We start from the raw sequence: 9,178 nt of genomic DNA on the forward strand, positions 1-9,178 counted from the left end.
TATATAACTTTTATACAATCACTATAAATAAAGTATATGTTAAAGCTAAATTTGTTAATATATGATTTTTTAATTGCCAAACATGCTGTTAATTGAACAACCTTTTGTTCAACATAGGGGTGTGTAAAAAACTGCCAGATTTGACTGCATATTTTTTTTTTTTTTTTTTTTTTTAAATATATATCAAACCTAAATAATGTAGCTTTCTGGGTATCCAATTTTTAACGTGTTCCGAAATGTAGTTTCGTCACAAGAAATTTTCAAAGTTGTGTCATTTTGTCTATATGAATGTCGGTAAATTCGTATCATCGAGCACACCGACAAATATATCGTTGGGACAACTCGATATAATGTAATTAATATACGTGAAAGATAACCTAATGTGAAGTTTATCAAAATCATCATAACATAATTGATCAACACATTATATTTGAACAACATGAGTCCTACAATATAAGATTTTAAAGGTGCATATCATTTACATTCAACGTTTTTATTGGATTTTTTGTTTACTTCAATGTAACCTCGAGGTTCAACGTTGATAGTAAAAAAAAATCCCAGAAAATGTTTGAATGATATTGTAAATGATATGAACCTTAGAATTCTTATAATATCGGAATAGAAAATATGTGATCCGAATTAACCATGCACGTATGTTACAGAAGATTATGAACTTTTATGATGTACAGGGGGGGGGGGAGGGTTTTTCTTAAACAATATTATGATTCCAAATTTAATGAATTTTGTTGGCAATACTTTAATATAAACACTACATATAGCAAAGCATATATTAAATCTCAATGTATTATTATTAGGAAAAATGTTTGACTCGGTAAAAAAAAAATCTCCCCCTCCTCCCGTATTGCATGTAATGGTTTAAACCTAAAGGATTCGCACTAACTGCCTAAAAGGGGTCTTTTCAGTCTTGAATCAGTGATTTTGTTTATCATAAACAAAATATTGTCTCACACTGAAAGGGGAAGCCGGGCAACCTGTACAGCTCAGCTTGTCAAAACAACTAAGATTTACAAAACATTACAAACAAAAACCATCAGTTGGGCAATCTTACTGGAATCTGATTATCTCTACTGATAAATAATGCAACACTTATGACACATTTAAGTTTTGGAATGATTTTATTCACAAAGAATGTTTCTCATTGGTATACATTTCTATGCTCTTGTCTTTTCGGAGTTTATATTGGAACTTAAAAGTTGCTGCATGAAAGACACTAGCTCCACATTCCTATGCATATGAATTTCATATGTACGAGAATCATTCCATAAAATATCCGTTTGATATCCTTTCAATGCATGACACTGTCTAGTGGTTTTTCTGCCACAATTACAAGGAAAACCTGGCTAAACTTGTGCTAAATCAAACACTTGAATCTTACATCGATATTGATGTTAAGCAATTATTTAAAGGCCCATCCGGAACTGTTGGGTTTTATGACAGTCTTCCTTCCATACAGACCATCGCTGCAAAATAATTTGAACATTCAATTAGATGATTATAATATTATTTGGCATTCCAAAGAGAACCTGAAAATATCAGACCACAAAAAAAAAGCCAAATTTACTTTACAATGAAATTGAAAAAGTAGTTAGTTGCATGTCAAATCATCTTTTGGCTGTCGACAACAAATAAATAAAATCAAATTTCGTAGCATTCCCCCCCCCTTTTTTTTTTACTGAATTTGTTCAGGGGTATGGTGGTTTTACCCCTTTTCAGATTTCAGTATGTCATTTTGTATATCTTTTATAACTTAGTTGAATATCTAGCAAGTTTCTATACGATATTCTTTATCATTTGACAAAATACTATGCATCTGAATTAAATTGTTTACTATTTGAAAAAGCGCGCCTTCTTTTACTTTAATTTACGTCCCTTTATTTCACATAGCAACAAATATTAAAAACTGCCAGATTTGACTGCATATCAATTTTTTTTCCCAAAAAAAATATATGTCAAGCAGCATAATTAACTTTACAAATTGGGAGAAAATCAAGATGTTCCGACTATAGGTTAGTACTAAAAAAAAAATAATGAAAGGATGGCATGATTACAGGTTTGAACCCTGACGACACTTAAAATCGAAAATTCACTTATTTACATATCATATGAAGATACGATGATGTGACAAACTTAACAAATAATAATTTACCTGGTGCATTATCATATTCACATTACGTTGACACGTCTTAGTTAGTCTGTGTTAGCTCATTTCAAGCTCGTAAACAATGTACACCATATTCCGCTGTTCTTTACCGATTACCTCTAGTCAGAAGAGCGCACTGTTTACAGGGGAGGTAATATTTTGTCACCGGTTCACGCACTGTATAACAGAAAATTTGATGTTTAAAAATAAAGAAACATTTAAAATTGTGCTAATTATATACAATAAGGAAAATCCATGATACTAGTATACGATGTCTTGACCTCTTAAATGATTGGCCCAAATTACCAATTAAAGTTCAACATGGCCTAGACCACTGAGACTGCACCAAAAAATGCCTTCATTCGAAAGCAGGAGATAAACACTCTACATAACAGACAAAAACTGTCCCACAAATACTAAATCACAGTGTACAAGCGGACAGTGACACAAAACGGAAGTTGCTGATCTGTCCGACGGCGATCGGCTCGTTGTTTTTCAAAAAAATATAGAATATCAACACAAAGTGTCCCATAATGGATTGTTCAGCAGCTCAAGGTAAGTGAATAACTACAATGATGTATTTTTGACCATTTAAAGCTTATTTTATGCTTTTAGCATCAACCGTCTTTTTAAAATAACTCCTGATCATGAAGAGGGGTCAAAATTTTGCGATTTTTCGAGTCATAAATCTTAACAAAACTCCGAAAATTCAAACATTTTCAAGATTTTTAATCGATACATAGTTGAATAATCATATTCCGCATACACACACAAAAGTTTGGTTCATTTTTTTTTATTATATTGTCACAATTGAATCTTTTCTATTCAAAGTGTACTGTCCGCCTCGTTGCCACCGTATGTTTTCATACTGTCCGATTCGTTGGTCATATTCATGATCGATATCTTAAGCAAAAGTAAGATTGAAACATGCAATTTATCCACATTCATGACCGATTTCCTAGGAAATATCAACATTTATAAAATGTTACTGATTATTACATATAAAAAGCATTGTTAATGCATGCACATGAAAATTTAATATACGTTTCTCTAGTTTGTTTTAGGAAAATGGGGCACGTAGGTGATTTTTATGGTATATTTATTCATACATTCATGTGGAACATTGTTATTTTTATCACTTAAAAACATAAATAGGGGTAATAACTTTTCATGAAAAATACAACCATGCAACAAAAGTTATTTCTAGGCCTTTTATAGCTGACTATGCGGTATGGGCTTTGCTCATTGTTGAAGGCCGTACGGTGACCTATAGTTGTTCATTTCTGTGTCATTTAATTTGTTCTCTTGTTTAAAGTTGTCTCATTGGCAATTACACCAAATCTTCTTTTTTATATTTATAAACGTTTGACACAGAAAATCAAAACAATAGTTTTTTACACCCAGTTTGCGTCTTATTTCACCAATAATCAAACAAATCTCATGGCTTGGAATTCAAGTCAAAAAGAATCAATTGAAAAGTTACGGTGTACTTGAATGGTCCATGAGTTTGTTTTCCTATTGCCTTAGTAGAGGTAAGAATACTTATATACACACATTTAACATGAAGTATGCGGTGAAGCCTTTCTTGTTAAATTTTTTATCATAACTTGCATTTATTCTGTATGAGTTATTATTCAATTCTTATATGTACAAATCATCGATTAAATAAATTAATATGAATACATTCACGTTACTTAATACATGTATTTGTAATCGCTTAGGCAGTTGCGGATCCAGGCGGTCGGGGGTCCGGGGTTGGGAACCCTAGTTACTTTTTTTTTAATCTTTCATCTGGGTATGAATTCTCTCTTAACAATTTCTGGATCCGCTCCTGAATTATATTTTTGTAAGTTTAAAAAACACGAATATCAGTGAAATTAACAAATATGGAAAATATGGGGCAAAAAATACCCGTCCCCATGTACCTACGATTACATCTATGTTATAGTATACATTATGATCGAAATGTTAAAGTCTGATCACGGATGCAAAGTAAGAGCGTATTTTCCTTTTGAAATGTCTGTGAAGAAAAGGACACGATAATTTTAAATTATTACATGGCATTTTCCATATCGACCCTGGTATCAGCCCTAGACTTCCATATCAAGCCAGAGGGCTTTAGCCCGAGGACTTGATATGGGTCGAAGGCTGAAACCAGTGCCGATATGTAAAATGACATGTCATGATCTATTTATCACATATTTCCAAGTTTACTGGGGCTGATATGGATTTTCAAAAGCTAATATCGATATATCGATAAATATCCAAGCTGAATATATAATCTATAAATATTTTCCATATATAATCATAGACAGTATCTGTGTTGAATAAAGTTTAAATGTGGATAAATTGCATTTTTCAATCTTACTTTTGCTTAAGATATCGATCATGAATATGACCAACGAATCGGACAGTATGAAAACATACGGTGGCAACGAGGCGGACAGTACACTTTGAATAGAAAAGATTCAATTGTGACAATATAATAAAAAAAAAATGAACCAAACTTTTGTGTGTGTATGCGGAATATGATTATTCAACTATGTATCGATTAAAAATCTTGAAAATGTTTGAATTTTCGGAGTTTTGTTAAGATTTATGACTCGAAAAATCGCAAAATTTTGACCCCTCTTCATGATCAGGAGTTATTTTAAAAAGACGGTTGATGCTAAAAGCATAAAATAAGCTTTAAATGGTCAAAAATACATCATTGTAGTTATTCACTTACCTTGAGCTGCTGAACAATCCATTATGGGACACTTTGTGTTGATATTCTATATTTTTTTGAAAAACAACGAGCCGATCGCCGTCGGACAGATCAGCAACTTCCGTTTTGTGTCACTGTCCGCTTGTACACTGTGTAAATACTAGACCAAAATTTACGCCCTGGAAAACGCACCATAGACAGATGCCGGCACCAAATTAACGTGTAATTGCAATACAAACAAAAAATAACTTAATTCCATATGCATTTTTTACACAAGTTCCCATTTCGCCTTAGTTAATTATCTTTTACCTAAAAAATTGTACTAAGGCAAAATGGGATTAATTTTATATAAATATTTTGACAGCTAAGGCGAAATGAGAATAAGCCATATAGTTTTGTCATTACTCAATATGGTTTTGTCATTACTCGATGTGGTTTCAACATTATTGATTTTGGTTGAGTCATTGGGCGCACTACGTTTGCGCGCATTTGGGGATTAAAATGTTTTACGTTTGCGCGCAGCTTTTGATTACATGTGCGCGCATTTTACAGGTAAACTCAGGTAAAAATATAAATAAGGCCGTGTTCACATTGACCTAAATTCGGTGTTGTGTTAGTGTAACTCACACGTAAACTAAACACAATTGCGTTCCCATTGATAAAACTCAATGTTTACATGTAGTTTAAATCATGTTTTACCTACACACAGTCGATAGTCAATGTAGGCCTTGTGTGAGTTAAGTGTACACAAAACTAGGCATTTAGGACATTAGTTTTATCGTGTATATATTTAAGGAGGAAACTATTTTTGAGTAAAATTGATATTTTTGATAATTATTAGTTGTCTAAATTTTACAGATTGTTTTTTTGTTAAAAAAAACCCGTACTTTATTAACCCCTAATCAAGACTCAAAGCAGCATCATTGCCAAACCCGAAAGGCAGCAACCAATTGAATTTCGGGGGGGGGGGGCTATTATAGTTGAGTATAAAACATAAAGGCAAGGGGGTGGGGGTGGTGAGCTTTGGATTTTGTTTTGGAAACAAAAAGTGTTTCCAGTTTTTGGCCCTGAAAAAAAATTTGTTTGTTTCACCCTCAGCTGCCACTATATATGATGCTAAAATTGATTTCGACTTGTCACCAAAATTTGCCCTGAAAAAAATCAATAGCTCACGCCCCCTCCCCCTCCACAAAAAATGAAGTAAATAGTTGCTGCCTAGTTCATTTGAAAAGGTCTTCCCGAATCGACTTGACGTATACAGAAATATTCGCCACTGGTCTTTACTCAAAAAACGATTCACACATAAATGCATGACTAAAAAAAGTGTGAGGTAAATGATATGTTTGTCTAGTATTTCAGATCCGTTAAATAACTCGTAAAATAAATTAAAAAGAACGTTACCCTATTCCTTTACCAAATACTCCTTGGAGAAGAAATACAATTTGAAACGAACAGAAAAGACAAAAATGTAGTGATCCCTAATATCTCTATCCTTTTTTTTTCGGCTGTAAGCACGCTGTTGCAGCTAACATTTTCTAATGCGTTATCGAGACATCTCTAGTATATTCAAACTACTGCAAATTATAAAAATGGCTTTCATAAAGTAGCAACCACTTAACTTAAAAAAAGGGGGAGGGTTATTTTTTTTTTATCTGAGTCAGATTTGTTTTCGCGCGTACGTTTTTATTCCTTTTTTTTTTTCGATGCTGGTGATCAAATACTTTTTTTTTCAATATTAAACACTTTAATGTATGGGGAAACTCTTGATTCAGAATAATTTTTTTTCATCATCTGTATGACCATTTTTTTTTTATCAAATTGGGGATCGGAATATTTCCATTCCCATCCCCCACCCCACTTTTGAAGTCAAATGGTTGTTCCCTTACCGCTAGAAAAATTTTCCAAAAATTTTGAATTCAGTTCTACGTAATGAACATTTAAATGACATATAGTTTACAAGTGGGAACAAATCTTATGTACAGGTAGCTAAACAAAGTGTATAGATGTGAACAAATGTAATGTGAAACCAGTGTACACTACACTAAACTAATAGTAAACATGTTTACTCTACACGGCGTTTGGTGTGAACACGGCCTTACATTTACATTTAATTATAATTGACTATATATTCATAATAAATATAAGTCAATGTGGTTTTATCACTACTTTATGTGTATGTGACTTAACGTAATGTAGTTGTTTCATTAGTAATACATGATATGGTTTTGTTATTTAGTAATGATGTTTTGTCTATTCTTTATATGGTTTTAACATTACGTAATGCTGTTTCAAAATTTGACGATTTTACACTACTTGATGTGCTTGTTTCATTATTTGATGTGGTCTTGTCATTCTTTGATGTGTTCCTGTCATTCTTTGATGTGGTTATCCTGGGAACAGTATATCTAACTATTTACACCCCAGCTCTATTGTTATACTTCATAGTTTCTATTTTTGAAACACGTGTAAATTGAATAGATCTATTGTTACGAATAACAATGGATTTTGACCACAGGCTGTGACAAGCGGGGTTTCTGGAAACCCCTGCTTCTACATCCCGCAAACAAAGTCCATTGTTATTCGTAACAATAGAAATTGATTATTCTTTTAATAGCATGAACACTAGAAATTACTTACAGTGTTCACTACAAATTGTTTCAAGATATTAAAAATAAAAAATAAAACATTTAAGGAAATTCCAATAGCGAAAAAAAAAAGCATCTATACTATTAAACGAGAAGACCTCATTTTGGGTGTCGCTTCTCCTCCTTCCACAATAAATTGATCATTGTGACTATATGTCCTATAGGTACCATGCATAGTCGCATTTGTCATCCATTCTTATAATTATTCAGTTTCGGTTATTTTGGGAGAAAAACGGAAAAAAAGAAGTCCGGATATGTGTCCGTCATCACTCCGGCTTTTATTCATAGACAACTTCCTCTTCCGTTTATATTTCCAGAAGTTTGGTAAATTTACATTACATTCCCTATATTATCATGTTTTATTTAAGATTCATGTTGTCCCAAATGTAAGCAACGACCCAGGCTGTGTGAAAATAAACACAATCATTTTTGTCGAATCGTTATACAAGAATGTTGTCCCAAGTGTAAGCAACGATCGACCCAGGCTGTGTGAAAATAAACACAATCATTTTTGTCATTCACTTATCATCACGTAAATAACGACACAGGCATAGCCTAAATTATCATGTTTTATTTGTCACGTAAATAACGACACAGGCATAGTCTATATTATCATGTTTTATTTAAGATTCATGCAAGCCATTTTCACACTTATCGTCACGTAAATAACGACACAGGCATAGCCTAAATTATCATGTTTTATTTGTTGTCCCAAGTGTAAGCAACGACCCAGGCTGTGTGAAAATAAACACAATCATTTTTTGTTATTTATTGTCCCAAGTGTAAGCAACGACCCAGGCTGTGTGAAAATAAACACAATCATTTTTGTCATTCACTTATCGTCACGTAAATAACGACACAGGCATAGCCTAAATTATCATGTTTTATTTGTCACGTAAATAACCACACAGGCATAGTCTATATTATCATGTTTTATTTAAGATTCATGCAAGCCATTTTCACATTGCCTGAATCGTTATATGTTGTCCCAAGTGTAAGCAACGACCCAGGCCGTGTGAAAATAAACACAATCATTTTTGTCATTCACTTATCGTCACGTAAAGAACGACACAGGCATAGCCCATATTATCATGTTTTATTGTCATTCACTTATCGTAACGTAAATAACGACACAGGCATAGCCTATATTATCATGTTTTATTGTCATTCAATCACTTATCGTCACGTAAATAACGACACAGGCATTGCCCATATTATCATGTTTTATATATTAAAATAAGTAAAACATGCTCAACTTCATCTAAAACTACCTCGACCAAAAACTTTTACCTGAAGTGGGACAGACGGACGAGACGGACGAGACGGACGACCGAACAAACGAACGGACAGATGCACAGACTAGAAAACATAATGCCCATAATTGGGGCATAAAAATTTATTGTTAAAAGGGAAAATAGTGATTTGGCAAAAATGAAAGTAAGGTAGAGATTAGAGGGAGGCAGGGCCTTTTTCGGGGCGTCGGGATCGGGTGTTTTTAAGTTCGGGATTTGGGGATTGATCCTTACGGGATCCGGGAATATATTTTTCGATTTCGGGATATTAATTTCTTTAAATTCTGCATCTCAGTTTCATGGTTTTAAGCCCGGGATTTCGGGATCAGGACCCCTCCGATCGACAACCCCTCAAATTAGCCTTAGTCGGTAT

This window comes from Mytilus edulis, chromosome 13 (genome assembly GCF_963676685.1).
Source record: "Mytilus edulis chromosome 13, xbMytEdul2.2, whole genome shotgun sequence".
NCBI classification, from domain to species: Eukaryota; Metazoa; Mollusca; class Bivalvia; order Mytilida; family Mytilidae; genus Mytilus; species Mytilus edulis.